The 15,089-nt window shown below is 45.7% G+C and overlaps 1 non-coding gene across 1 annotated transcript; it reads left to right on the top strand.

Moving 5' to 3' along the window:
• The first annotated feature begins 14,734 nt into the window (after nt 1-14,734).
• On the top strand, nt 14,735-14,823 carry trnar-ucg (transfer RNA arginine (anticodon UCG)). Its single transcript is given in 2 exon segments — nt 14,735-14,771; nt 14,788-14,823. It is a non-coding gene; the product is annotated as a tRNA-Arg (tRNA).
• Nucleotides 14,824-15,089: the final 266 nt, after the last annotated feature.

Raw genomic sequence — 15,089 nt, 5'->3', positions numbered from 1 at the left:
ACATTTCCTGGTTACCTCACTGCACCAAACTACCAAATTCTCACTGTCTGTATCTCTTATTCCGGCTGTGTCTCCTTGACTTGCGCAATGCTAATAATATAATAAGGTCTACCTCGTCTGTCCTCCCCTTGGTGGGTACCCCCTCCTTTAGGGTCGGGTAGTCTCCTTCTGCTGCCTGTCCTTTAAAGGGGCATTCCTGATGCCAGTGATCTGTACGGCCACAATTAAAACTTGCATTGTTCCCTCTATATCTGCCGCTGGTTGGGGTCTCAGATCATCCTCTTTCATTATAAACTCAGTCTTAATCTTTGTAACTGAGTCTCCTTCCTGGTCTACACCCTCCTTACAATAAAATCTGACTGCCCGGGCCATCTGGGAAGGGTCGTTCTCTGTCCATTTCATGTTACAACATTTCACGGCAGTAGGCACGGAAGGTGGTAGGCAATACATTAATACAGCATAATATTGAAGGGAATTCTGATCACTCTGGGACAGCATGTCACCTGACTGCCCACGGGAGATTTCATTAAAAAGGTTCCAGAAATTCCTCTGGCTCTTCAGTATAGCAGAGATGTTTATGGGCTTTTGAAATGTGGCATTCAACGCATTCAGGATTTGTGCTCGCCTATCATCGTCCAAGGCATGGGCTGGCTGAAATGCGGCGTGGCTAGTATAATTCAAGTGGTTGAGGGAACGGCGGAGCTCTGCTGGGGTTAAAAGCCGCTGGACTAGGGACCAGAGGTCTCTATAATCAGCTTGATAAACTGAGATGGTACTTCTCAGATAGTCCACGAAAGCAGCAGGAGATTTCTTCCTGTCTGGGATTGCAGCCAGCATAGCCATCATCTCACTGGGTCGCCATGGGAAATAAACGTCTATCGTGGGCTGGGCTGCTGCTGTTGCAACATCAGGGTTGTGTATTTTCCTAAGCGGCAACTGTCTCAGAGTCTCATTAGGGGGCGCTTTAGCGGATTCCTCTGGCTCTTCAAAGACCTCGACGTCCTTCTCTTCCACTAGGGGAGTTCCATCTCCTCAGAACCATTCCCATCCTCTTTCTTTGTTCTCTACCTTTTCTGTCCTACTATATCGGTCTTAATGAATCTAGGTCGTATGCGTAATTGTTTCTGGATAGGATCAGGCCCCTCTCTCTTTGTCCGAGATCGGGTCCTAGAGCTAATTGGGCTTGTGGAACAGAGCTCCCCTTCTCTAACAGATGGTGAAGGTGCAGAAATAGGGCCCATACTATTAAACGAAGGGGCTGGAGAGGCTGGCATGATTTGAATCTGGGAGCAGTGACTGGATATAAATTATGATACCCTGGTGGTTCCGGAATTAGTGCAGACAATGCTACTGGTGCAGTCGGGACCCTCGCCGACATGGTCCAATTCTCTAGGTCATCATCTGCGTCTGTCAATGCAAGGCCAGGCATTGAACTACGTAGCCCTCTTTTTTTCTCCAGTCCACCCTCTCTTTACTTGCGCGTGTTTTTGAATGCACACTCCTTTTTCAAGATCTCCAGAGTTTTCTGGTTCCCCCCTTCACTAATTGGAATCCCCATTTTAAGGTCATTTTCTTGCCTACTGATAACATGATCCTATCCCTCTCCTCTTGACAATATTGTCTCCATAATCCAATTAACTCTTTAGCTTTCATACTTTGGCTCTTTTTTTATTTATTTATTTGCCTATTTATAACCAATGGCAATTTTTGCTACTTGGCAAAGTTATTTAAAAGGTTTTAACAGTGTTCTTTTCAAACTTAAAATGTTTGAAAATTCAAATTGAATTACTGCAAACTGCAAGCTCAGCTCTGATCTCAATTCAGAACTGAATTTACGATTTGCTTAACACAAACTTGTATAATTTTTACAAATTAATTAATTCTTTCTCTTAACAATTTTTCTTTTCACAAGTTATTTTTTACATTCACAAAAATGTTGGCTGCTATGAATGACGAAGCAGTTAGCTGCGGTGGTTGTCATCTCCAGATTTACACTTTTTAAAATCGTGTCAGTGAGTTTCATTAAGTTTCTATTAATTCACAAATAAAATGAAATAAACATTATTTCAAGTAATTCAAACTTAAGATTCTGGCTATTTCAATCAATTGCTTGCTAAAATAATTAACTTTTCTCAAAGAGGTTTAGAAACCCACTGGTTTCTTTTAATTGATTCAAAACGTATCTTTGCTGGAGTTTCAGTGACTCGAAAGAAAGGTATCCGATTACACCACAGGCTGCTGCTGTTATCTCAAGGCGCGTGTGAGAAGCACTGTCTGTAGTCTTTAACATTGGCTGCTGTTAACATTTTGAGAGCCTTCTGCTTTAACTAACATGCAGCATCCAGTTCAATGAATGCGTCTTCGTTTAGAAATTTATCCAAGCAATTCCCCATAATCTCTAACTCGTCCTCAAGACTGCGTTTCTCGCCACTACAGACCAAGGAGACAATTTTAGTAGAATCAACTGTAGTTTTAAAAACACTCCTGGAACTGAACCATCCTTCCGATGTCCCATCAGTTCATCAAAAAGACTCGTGGAACTAAATCATCTTTCCAGATGTCCCAGCAGTTCCACAATTAACCCAAAATTGAACTATCAATTATGATATCCCATCAGTTTAATTTTCTAATCCCCAGACGGACCTTTGATTTCGTCAAGATGATCTTTCCGTACCAACCGCGAGTGACCAGACCAATCAGACCATGAGAAGAGGGGAAAATCAATGTGGGTCATTTTCCAGCTACACACATTGTGGGCCCGTTTCCACTTTCCTTGTCCAACATCAGTCTAATTCTGATTTCGCAGCTGGCCAGTGACCGTCTCAAGAATTCCTGGGTTTTCGGCACCAAATGACAATATTGAGTTCTTTACCCATCAGTCTGGCCTTAATAAAACTCGAGATGGATTTGTAGGCACACTGTTATTTATTTTTAACCAACTGTAGGGGAGTCTAAAACTAGAGGGCATAGGTTTAAGGTGAGAAGGGAGAGATTCAGAAGGGCCCAGAGGGGCAATTTCTTCACTCAGAGGGTAGTGAGTGTCTGGAATGGGCTGCCAGAGGTAGTAGTAGAAGCGGGTACAATTGTGTCTTTCAAAAGGCATTTAGATGGTTACATGGGTAAGATGGGTATAGAGGGTTATGGGCCAAGTGCGGGCAACTGGGACTAGCTTAATGGTAAAAAACTGGGCGGCATGGACTGGTTGGGCCGAAGGGCCTGTTTCCATGCTGTACATTTCTATGATTCTAACTTGCAAGTCTGACTCGCTTCACAATGAGCCTCAGAACACACAAGCTGTCTTCTGAAACCCTAGGAACCGAGTGCTATCGGAGACAAATGAATCTCGATAAATACTTTCAAATGGCATCAAGCTTCACATACAAGTTTCCCACAGGCCATCCTATACACCTCCTGAGCTGGCCATATATCCTGATTGGCTCACTTCTCATTCCGTAACCCTGGGCCTCTTGTTACCCAGCATCCTTTTCCCATCCTCCACCAGACAGCCCTTCCCCTTCCTTGCCATGCCATCTGAAATCCTTTGTCTGTAAACTCACTACTATTAGACTGATCACATCCACATTACTGTAACTAATATTTGAACTAACTATTTTATATCACATTCGTTTGTTCAATTACTCACCTTCAATGTTAATCTCCTTAACGACATCAAATACATTTGGGCTGAAATCTCTATTGAATAAATAATCATCAAATTCTGCAGTCAGTCCATGAACAACCCGCGCATTCCTTCCACTTATTGTTGCTTTAATTTCCTTTATCACACTTCTTAATCACAAAGGTTTCGACCATTCGTAAATGTTTTCTTTTGTATCAAACTTTTATCAAAGAAGAGGTACGAGAAAGACTGGCTGTAGGCAATGTTCACATGACATGTGGACCAGGTGTGATGCAGCTGAGGATGCTGAGTGATGTAATAGTGGACATTGTGAAGTTACTGGCCAGAAACTTCCGAATTCTATTTGTGTTTTTAATGGACAGCTACAATCCACTTGTTTATTCCAGGACACAACAATGAATAAAGTGAATCAGTGCTGAACAGTTTCTAACATCCACACCTCCAGTTTGTTCTTATTGAGAACCCCGTCCTCGATGGAAGCTCCTCCTTGGCATACAGGAGCGATCCCTCGAGGACCTGAGCTGTAAACGTGAAATTCAGTGAACGGATTTCACCCTCCGCACGGAATCTGATCACCACCTCAACCCCAACATTCAGCTTGGGTGGGCAGGCAAGACAATTTCCTTCCCCCAGCCCCCCACACAGACTGGGTAATATCCCAAACTCGTATCCTGCTATTACCACATTGCCCAACAACATCGCTCTGTTCCCACAACTCCAGGAATCTCACCCCAAATCCTCAACCCTGTTATTCTGTATTCAAGCAACATTTTGTCCCCTGATTAAGTTAATTCAGGGAAGAGAGGTTTGGCATTCCGAGTTCCTCTGCAGATATCCGGTTGCTGCTTCATGACCAAAAGAGGCCTAAAACCTGAAAGAAAGCCTCTCCCACAGCCCTGTGAGCATGTCTCCATTAGACGGTGTAGTCAATACCTGCAGAGTAGATAACAATGGAGAGAAGTGTGAGGAATGTCAACGTCGACATTCGGTGGAAATAAATGATTCAAAAGAAAACATTATTTTAACTACTGACAGATACTCTGGGAGCAGGACTGAAGTCAAAGGGGAAAATCCAGTTGATTTCTAGTCGAAAGCTTTAACCATTGGACTGAATTCAGTCCTTGTGTTAAAATGTCTGTAAATTATCCATTGGAAAGTGAAGGACAATTTAAACCTGCAATTCTGGACAAAGACAGATTTTGCGCTGTTATGTTCTTGCGGAGAATTACAGAACAGAGAGATCTAGGGGTACAAGTTCGGAGCTCCTTGTAGGCGGAGCCGCAGGTGGACAGGGTGTGAATAAGCCATTCAGCATATTGAATACAGGAGTTGGGACGCCTTATTGAAGTTGTACAAGACATTAAGAGCACACATGAAATACTATGTTCAGTTCTAGTCACCCTATTATGGGAAGTATATTGTTAAACTAGAAAGAGTGCAGAAGAGATTTACGAGGATGCTACCAGGACTTGGTGGTCTGAGTTATAAGGAGAGGCTATATAGGCTTGGACTTGTTTCCCTGGATCGTCGGAGGCTTCGAGGTGATCTGATAGAGGTCCATAAAATAATGAGAAGCGATCAGGCAGAGAGTCAACATATTTTTCCACTGGTAGAGTAGCTAAAGGGCATAGGTTAAAGGAGACAGTGGAGAGATGCCATAGAGACCAGACAGGATTTTCGTTCACACAGAGGGTGGTGAGCATCCGAAATGGGCTGCCAGAGGCAGTGTAGAGTCGGTACAATGTTTTCCTTTATAAAACAGGTTTGATATTTCCCTGGGCAGGGTGGATATAGAGGGATATGGGTCAAATGTGGGCAAGTGGGACTAACTCAGTGGTAGAAACTGGGCGGCATGGACAAGCTGGGTCGAAGGGCCTGTTTCCATGCTGTAAACATCTATGACCCGGTGACTCTCTGGAGGAAGTGTTCAATCACACAGATCAGGTCAAACGCAATAACACTCTGCTGGGATTGATCGAGCTACAGAGTGTCAGGATGTTCAGCTGAACAAAACGGAATGCCTGAAATATTTTACGGATCTGTGGTATCTCTGACAAGAAAAATAGTTAACATTTCAGATCCTGACCTTTCATTGGAACGACCTGTTCCTCTCTCCACAGGTGCTGCCGGATCAGCTGAATATTTGCAGCATTTTCTGTCTTTGTCTCGGGTTTTCAGCATCCGCAGTATTTTGCTTTTGGGTCAAAGGACAATGAGTTGTCTTTCCTGCACTGAAGGATATTGCAGGTCTCTCTGGTTGTGGGTGTCGCTGATTATCCATCTCTGGGACCTTTATTAATCAAAAGACTGCCGTTTGTGGAGGGTTTCTGAAATCCTGTCAGGGAGCTGGAGTTAAAATACACGGAGCCCTTACTCAATCTAAATGTAGGGCAGAAAAGTCTCGAGGTGCTCAACGACCAGCCCAGTTTGTTTGCTCCTGTGAATACAACAGGACATAAACAGAGGCAGCTGCAAACACATGTTGCATTTCATTCATAAAGTCATCGAATCAGACAGCAGAGAAATGGCCCTTCAGCCCATCGGATCTGTGCCGGTCAAAAACAACCACCGAACCATTCTCATCCATTCCCCAGCATTTGGCACATAGCCTCGTGTACCCTGGGATCGCAAGTGCCCATCTAAACACTTCTTAGATATTATGAGGGTCTCTGGTCCACCAACCTTTCAGGCAGCGAGTTCCAAACTCCCGTCTCCCTCCAGGGAAAGAGGTTTTCCAATAAACGGTTTAACAAGAAAAGCCTCTGCAGTCAGGAGCTGAAAATGGAGAGATGACCCATCTGTCATCTTGTACTCTGTGCCGCTATTAATAAAGTCATGACACTGTTTGATTTATAAACGACTCTTACAGCCTGCCCTGTCACCTTCAATGATTTGGACACATGTCCATCCATTTCCCGCTGTTCCTGCACTATTTTTTTTAAATAGACACTTTATTTTATATTGTCTACTTCTGCTCTTCCTGCAAAAATAAATCGCTTCACTCCTTGTCTGCTACATGTCCTCCCTTTGCACCAACCTGGCTGTGTCCTTTCGGAGTTTTACTGGAATTTGTGTAGCGCTTTTCACAACCACAGGACGGCCCAAAACATTTCCCGACAATGAAGTAGTTTTGAAATGTCGTCACTGTGCGAATTACTGAACTTTTGGTCAAATTACTGTTGGTCAACTAGAGCAACCCTCATATCGGGCTAGGCAAGCAGGTGTGGCGCTGTGGCGCAACGGATAGCGCATTGGACTGCTAGTTGCTGGCGTGATGAGACATTCAAAGGTTGTAGGTTTTTTCTAGCTGCTGGCGTGATGAGACATTGAAAGGTTGTGGGTTCGAGTCCCACCAGAGTCTGATTTTAGGCAAGGTTTGAATAAATCAATAACAGTTTTATCAATGTCCCCACACAGAACATAGTAAATACAGCACAGAACAGGCCCTTCGGCCCACGATGTTGTGCCGAACCTTTGTCCTAGATTAATCATAGATTATCATTGATTTTACAGTGCAGAAGGAGGCCATTCGGCCCTTTGAGTCTGCACCGGCTCTTGGAAAGAGCACCATACCCAAACTCAACACCTCCATCCAACACCAAGGGCAGTTTGGACATTAAGGGCAATTTGGACATTAAGGGCAATTTGGACATTAAGGGCAATTTATCATTGGCCAATTCACCTAACCCGCACATCTTTGGACTGTGGGAGGTAACCGGAGCACCCGGAGGAAACCCACGCAGACACGGGGAGGACGTGCAGACTCCGCACAAACAGTGACCCAAGCCGGAATTGAACCTGGGACCCTGGAGCTGTGAAGCAATTGTGCTATCCACAATGCTACCGTGCTGCCCTAAAGAGCAAATAAATCTACACTATATCATTTTACCGTCATCCATGTACCTACCCAATAGCTGCTTGAAGGTCCCTAATGTTTCCGACTCAACTACTTCCACAGGCAGTGCATTCCATGCCCCCACTACTCTCTGGGTAAAGAACCTACCTCTGATATCCCTCCTATATCTTCCACCTTTCACCTTAAATTTATGTCCCCTTGTAATGGTGTGTTCCACCCGGGGAAAAAGTCTCTGACTGTCTACTCTATCTATTCCCCTGATCATCTTATAAACCTCTATCAAGTCGCCCCTCATCCTTCTCCGCTCTAATGAGAAAAGGCCTAGCAACCTCAACCTTTCCTCGTAAGACCTACTCTCCATTCCAGGCAACATCCTGGTAAATCATCTTTGCACCTTTTCCAGAGCTTCCACATCCTTCCTAAAATGAGGCGACCAGAACTGGACACAGTACTCCAAATGTGGCCTTACCAAAGTTTTGTACAGCTGTATCATCACCTCACGGCTCTTAAATTCAATCCCTCTGTTAATGAACGCGAGCACACCATAGGCCTTCTTCACAGCTCTATCCGCTTGAGTGGCAACTTTCAAAGATGTATGAACATAGACCCCAAGATCTCTCTGCTCCTCCACATTGCCAAGAACTCTACCGTTAACCCTGTATTCCGCAATCATATTTGCCCTTCCAAAATGGACAACCTCACACTTTTCAGGGTTAAACTCCATCTGCCACTTCTCAGCCCAGCTCTGCATCCTATCTATGTCCCTTTGCAGCCGACAACAGCCCTCCTTACTATCCACAACTCCACCAATCTTCGTATCGTCTGCAAATTTACTGACCCACCCTTCAACTCCCTCATCCAAGTCATTAATGAAAATCACAAACAGCAGAGGACCCAGAACTGATCCATGCGGTACGCCACTGGTAACTGGGGTCCAGGCTGAATATTTGCCATCCACCACCACTCTCTGACTTCTATCGGTTAGCCAGTTCGTTATCCAACTGGCCAAATTTCCCACTATCCCATGCCTCCTTACTTTCTGCATAAGCCTACCATGGGGAACTTTATCAAATGCCTTACGAAAATCCATGTACACTACATCCACTGCTTTACCTTCATCCACATGCTTGGTCACCTCCTCAAAGAATTCAATAAGATTTGTAAGGCAAGACCTACCCCTCACAAATCCGTGCTGACTATCCCTAATCAAGCAGTGTCTTTCCAGATGCTCAGAAATCCTATCCTTCAGTACCCTTTCCATTACTTTGCCGACCACCGAAGTAAGACTAACTGGCCTGTAATTCCCAGGGTTATCCCTAGTTCCTTTTTTGAACAGGGGCACGACATTCGCCACTCTCCAATCCCCTGGTACCACCCCTGTTGACAGTGAGGACGAAAAGATTATTGCCAACGGCTCTGCAATTTCATCTCTTGCTTCCCATAGAATCCTTGGATATATCCCGTCAGGCCCGGGGGACTTGTCTATCCTCTAGTTTTTCAAAATGCCCAACACATCTTCCTTCCTGACAAGTATTTCCTCGAGCTTACCAATCTGTTTCACACTGTCCTCTCCAACAATATCGCCCCTCTCATTTGTAAATACAGAAGAAAAATACTCATTCAAGACCTCTCCTATCTCTTCAGACTCAATACACAATCTCCCGCTACTGTCCTTGATCGGACCTACCCTCGCTCTAGTCATTCTCATATTTCTCACATATGTGTAAAAGGCCTTGGGGTTTTCCTTGATCCTACCCGCCAAAGATTGTTCATGCCCTCTCTTAGCTCTCCTAATCCCTTTCTTCAGTTCCCTCCTGGCTATCTTGTATCCCTCCAATGCCCTGTCTGAACCTTGTTTCCTCAGCCTTACATAAGTCACCTTTTTCCTCTTAACAAGACATCTAACCTCTCTTGTCAACCATGGTTCCCTCATTCGACCATCTCTTCCCTGCCTGACAGGGACATACATATCAAGGACACGTAGCACCTGTTCCTTGAACAAGTTCCACATTTCACTTGTGTCCTTCCCTGCCAGCCTATGTTCCCAACTTATGCACTTCAATTCTTGTCTGAAAACATCGTATTTACCCTTCCCCCAATTGTAAACCTTGCCCTGTTGCACGTACCTATCCCTCTCCAATACTAAAGTGAAAGTCACAGAATTGTGGTCTCTATCTCCAAAATGCTCCCCCACTAACAAATCTATCACTTGCCCTGGTTCACTACCCAGTACTAAATCCAATATTGCCCCTCCTCTGGTCGGAAAATCTACATACTGTGTTCGAAAAGCTTCCTGGACACACTGCAAAAACACCACCCCATCCAAACTATTTGATCTAAAGAGTTTCCACTCAATATTTGGGAAGTTAAAGTCGCCCATGACTACTACCCTAGACTTCTGCACCTTTCCAAAATCTGTTTCCCAATCTGTTCCTCCACATGTCTGTTACTATTGGGGGGCCTTTAGAAAACTCCTAACAAGGTGACTGCTCCTTCCCTATTTCTGACTTCAACCCATACTACCTCAATAGGGTGACACTCCTCGAACTGCCTTTCTGCAGCTGTTATACTATCTCTAATTAATAATGCCACCCCCCCACCTCGTTTACCACCCTCCCTAATCTTATTGAAACATCTATAACCAGGGACCTCCAACAACCATTTCTGCCCCTCTTCTATCCAAGTTTCCGTGATGGCCACCACATCGTAGTCCCAAGTACTGATCCATGCCTTAAGTTCACCCACCTTATTCCTGATGCTTCTTGCGTTGAAGTATACACACTTCAAACCATCTCCGTGCCTGCAAATACTCTCCTTTGTCAGTGTTCCCTTCCCCACTGCCTCATTACATGCTTTGGCGTCCTGAATATCGGCTACCTTAGTTGCTGGACTACAAATCCGGTTCCCATTCCCCTGCCGAATTAGTTTAAACCCTCCCGAAGAGTACTAGCAAACCTCCCTCCCAGGATATTGGTGCCCCTCTGGTTCAGATGCAACCCGTCCTGCTTGTACAGGTCCCACCTTCCCCAGAATGCGCTCCAATTATCCAAATACCTGAAGCCCTCCCTCCTACACCATTCCTGCAGCCACGTGTTCAACTGCACTCTCTCCCTATTCCTAGCCTCGCTATCACGTGGCACCGGCAACAAACCAGAGATGACAACTCTGTCTGTCCTGGCTTTCAACTTCCAGCCTAACTCCCTAAACTTGTTTATTACCTCCACGCCCCTTTTCCTACCTATGTCGTTGGTACCAATGTGCACCACGACTTCTGGCTGCTCCCCCTCCCCCTTAAGGATCCTGAAGACACGATCCGAGACATCCCTGGCCCTGGCACCCGGGAGGCAACATACCTTCCGGGAGTCTCGCTCGCGACCACAGAATCTCCTATCTATTCCCCTAACCATTGAATCTCCAACAACTATTGCTTTTCTATTCTCCCCCTTCCCTTCTGAGCCCCAGAGCCAGACTCCGTGCCAGAGACCTGACCGCTAGGGCCTTCCCCCGGTAGGTCATCCCCCACAACAGCATCCAAAACGGTATACTTGTTTTGAAGGGGAACGGCCACGAGGGATCCCTGCACTGTCTGCCTGTTTGTTTTTTTCCCCCTGACTGTAACCCAGCTATTCTTGTCCTGTACCTTGGGTGTGGTTACCTCCCTGTAACTCTTCTCAATCACCCCCTCTGCCTCCCGGATGATCCGAAGTTCATCCAGCTTCAGCCCCAGTTCCCTAACACGGTCTTTGAGGAGCTGAAGTTGGGTGCACTTCCCGCAGGTATAGTCAGTGGGGACACCGGTGGTATCCCTCACCACCCACATCCTACAGGAGGAGCATGTTACTGGCCTAGCCTCCATCCCCTCTTACCTTAAAGAATATAGCTGCTGTGTGGACTAACTAGATCTCCGCCCTCCGACTCTGCTCCCAGTCAGCTACACTTCCTGTAAACTCCTGGCTCTCTTCACACTCTTTGTGGAAATGTCGGAAACAAAATGAAAGGAGCACCTTACCCTCTCCTCACCTAACTCCCTCGGTCACCAAACTCTCACTATCGCACTCAAAAAGCACCAAATTCAGCACTCCCTCGGTCACCAAACTCTCACTATCGCACTCAAAAAGCACCAAATTCAGCACCCAGATAAGTGAAACTGCGCCCCGAACCTCCTTCTGAAAGGTGACTCCAGTCACTCTCCCCTTTCCCATCAGATCAACGTCACAGAAGAAACCCCTTCACCTTCTCAGAACAACCATTCAGGACAAAAATACAACCTTTGAAAGCTGCTGCGTCAGTGAGTCTGTTCCCTGCTCAGACAGATTGCAAACGGGGCATATACATCAGCGGGCAACTGTTCAGTCAACTCCCCCAGACTGTTCCTGACAGACAGCACCAAACAAGGATGATGTGAATCGACACCACTGAATGCTAACACCAACACGTTTATCACAGCTGTAATGAACAGCTCATGTTGCAGCTTTAGATCAGACAGCGGGGGATTATCACAGGCGCTCTGTCAGTCTGCATGTTGCTTCAGGCAGGTTTCCGACTGGACACGTTGAATGAGCGGCTGTGTGAACATTCGCGGTTCAGGGGGAGATTTCTCACTTACCAGACTGGAGTTCCGGTTCCAGTCCCAGACATTTCCCTTTCTCTTTCTGAATCCATCCTTGTCCTCTTGCTCATTTGCACTTTTCATTGTTCCATCAATGGCGGCCGCGTCTTCAGCTGTCTGAGCCTTTACCTCGACAATTCATTCTAGAAAAATCTCCAGCTGTCTCTCTGCCGTGCAAGTGCAAAATGAATGAATGCAACTAGAAGCAAAACAAACAAACGGACGGGCAAGACACACTCCCAAAAAAATGGAGAGAGATTTTGCAATCTGAAATTACTGAGCTCGATGTTGAGGGCGGAATTCTGTGTGTGGATATTAAATGTTGAGGTGGTCTTACTCGAGTTTCCGTTAATCGCCATTGGAACATGGATGACCAAGGACAGAAAGGCCAGAGTGGGAGAGGTGGAGAATTAAAATCACAAGTGGCAGGAAGCTCAGAGTCATGATTATGGATTGAACAGAGATTTATCAAAGCGGTCACACAGTCTGTTATCTGGCCTGTTGAAGTAGATGAGACCAAATTGTGGCAGCAAATACAGGAGATTAAAATGAAAAGCACAAGTGTCTCACTGGTTCACTTGGAAGGAGTGTTTCGGGCTCTAGATAATGAAGAGGGAGGACGTAAAAAGGCAGGAGTTGCATCTCATGCACTTGCAAAGAAAGGTGCAGATAGAAAGTGAGCGGATATTGGCGGTGGAGCATCGGTCGCAGAGGGGATTGTCCCTTCAGTCTGGTGAATGGGGAGAGCAGGGGAGGGTGTTTCTGATGATGTCATAAATGGTCCCTGGAATACGGAGACTGACGGGCTGCAAGGTGAGAACAAGCGGCACCAAATCAGTTCAGCTCTACTTACACAGGACACAACAATGTCAGTAACGGAAAGATCTTTTGGGATAAGAGCGAGAGTTTTGCAAAATCGTTCACTTTTATTTCCATTTCCCACCTTTGCCGCTTTTCCTACAAATGTTGGCAGCGGTTGGATTTCCACCCGCATACTCGGAGAGACTGAAACCTAAACCCATCTCCTCAGACCGCTCGGCCTCGCTATCCAAAAGGTTCATTGTTTCTGATACTGATGACTGGTGATTGGCATCTTGCTGTTTATCAGCTGAGTCCAGGATTTCAGATTGAGAGAGAAGGAAATGATCCAATCACAGAGCTGGAACGCTGCTTCTAGTTTTCTCCCCACAGATGATGTTTAATTCTGAGCAATTCCAGCATTTCCTGTGTTTATTATTTATGATGATCAACATTTGAAGTCATTTGCTTTGTGATTAGTGAACTTTCTGAGCTGAGTTCAGGGGACTCGGTTTCCAAAATATTTTAAAAGTTATTTGACGGGATGTGGGTGTCGCTGAATCCGTCAACAATTATTGTCCAAAATGTATTACCCTTGAGAATTTGGCGGTGACGTGAATCTTGAGCCGCTGCAAGTCCATGTGGTGTATGTACACACACAGTGCTGTTAGGGAGGGAGTTCCGGGATTGTGAGCCGGCCACAGAAAGGGTGATATATTTCCCAGAATGGTGTGTGTCTCGGAGTGGAACTTGCAGGTGGTCGCTGTTTCTCTGTATCTGCTCCCCTTGTGTTTCCAGGTGAGGGCTCCCGCGGGTTTGGATGGAGCCTCACGGAGGAAAAGTCAATATTAGGGGTGGGATTCGAACCCATGCCTTCAGAAAAGTCTGCGACCTGAACACTCGGCCACACTGGGAAAAACATTGGGTAACAGCAAATTCCTGCCGATGCTGGAATCTGAAACGAAAGAGAAAATGCTGGAAAATCTCAGCAAGTCGAGCAGCATCTGTAGGGAGAGAAAAGAGCGAACGTTTCGAGTCCAATGACTCGGCTTTGACAAAGGGTCATTAGACTCGAAACGTTAGGTCTTTCCTCTCCCTACAGATGCTTCCGGACCTCCTGAGATTTTCCAGCATTTTCTTTTCCGGCCACGCTGACACACTGATGTGATCAACCGGTGAAGTGGGGATTGGGCCAAGGGTCGGAGCCGACTCGATGAGCCTCCTCTTGCACTGGAGGGGCTCTGTGATAACTTAAACATGTTGAAAGCGGCAGCATCCGGACACAAGGACAAGGTAAGGTCTCAGGCCAGAGGAAGTGTCCGATGTGATGACACACAGAACATCAGAATTAAATTGGTGAAATACATTTATGGTGGACTGGTGCCGTCTGGTGGCTGAACGGGAGCCGTGCGACACGGATACATTCATTCAGGAGCATTTTAAATTGGAGGGAAATAAGCTACGCAGAGCAGGATCTTTTCACGGAACACTTTATAAACTAATGTGAAGTCCCAAAATGACTCATGCTGCGTCAGTGAGCGATGGTGGTATAGTGGTGAGCATAGCTGCCTTCCAAGCAGTTGACCCGCGTTCGGTTCCCGGCCTTCGCAGTAGTAATTTGGAGGTGAAATTTTGCGCGACTTCGTGAGTTTCAAACCGAGAAAGAAAAACAGTTTCTAACTCAGAATTTGGGCGCAATTGGGGAGTGAAATAAGTAACTTTCTCATCATTTTAATATGGTTTCAATATGGACAAAAAACAGAAATGAAACACAAATAATCGCAGTATTTTTTCACGTGGGCTAAACATCAGCTCAGGTGTTACAGCCGGTGGCCGCGTGGCCTAATGGATAAGGCGTCTGACTTCGGTGATTCTATGAATGATATCAGGCGATTGCAGGTTCGAGTCCTGCCGCGGTCGTTTTATACAGAAATCCGGTGGATCTTTTGCTGACAATCCAGTTTTCACTCCTCTCTCATCTTAGTCTTTCGTTTAGCGCCGAATGAATCCACAATATCTGATTGATTTGGATAAAGAATTGAATAAAATATTATGTATCAATCGGTTCAATACAATTCTGTGGAGGGAATTCTAATGTCCTCAGGAAGATGGTTACAGTCATAGATGTTTCAGCATGGAAAGAGGCCCTTCGGCCCAGCTTGACCATGCCGCCCAGTTTGTATCAC

This window comes from Scyliorhinus torazame, chromosome 24 (assembly GCF_047496885.1).
Source record: "Scyliorhinus torazame isolate Kashiwa2021f chromosome 24, sScyTor2.1, whole genome shotgun sequence".
NCBI lineage: Eukaryota > Metazoa > Chordata > Chondrichthyes > Carcharhiniformes > Scyliorhinidae > Scyliorhinus > Scyliorhinus torazame.
This window is presented reverse-complemented; position numbering and strand designations above follow the sequence as displayed.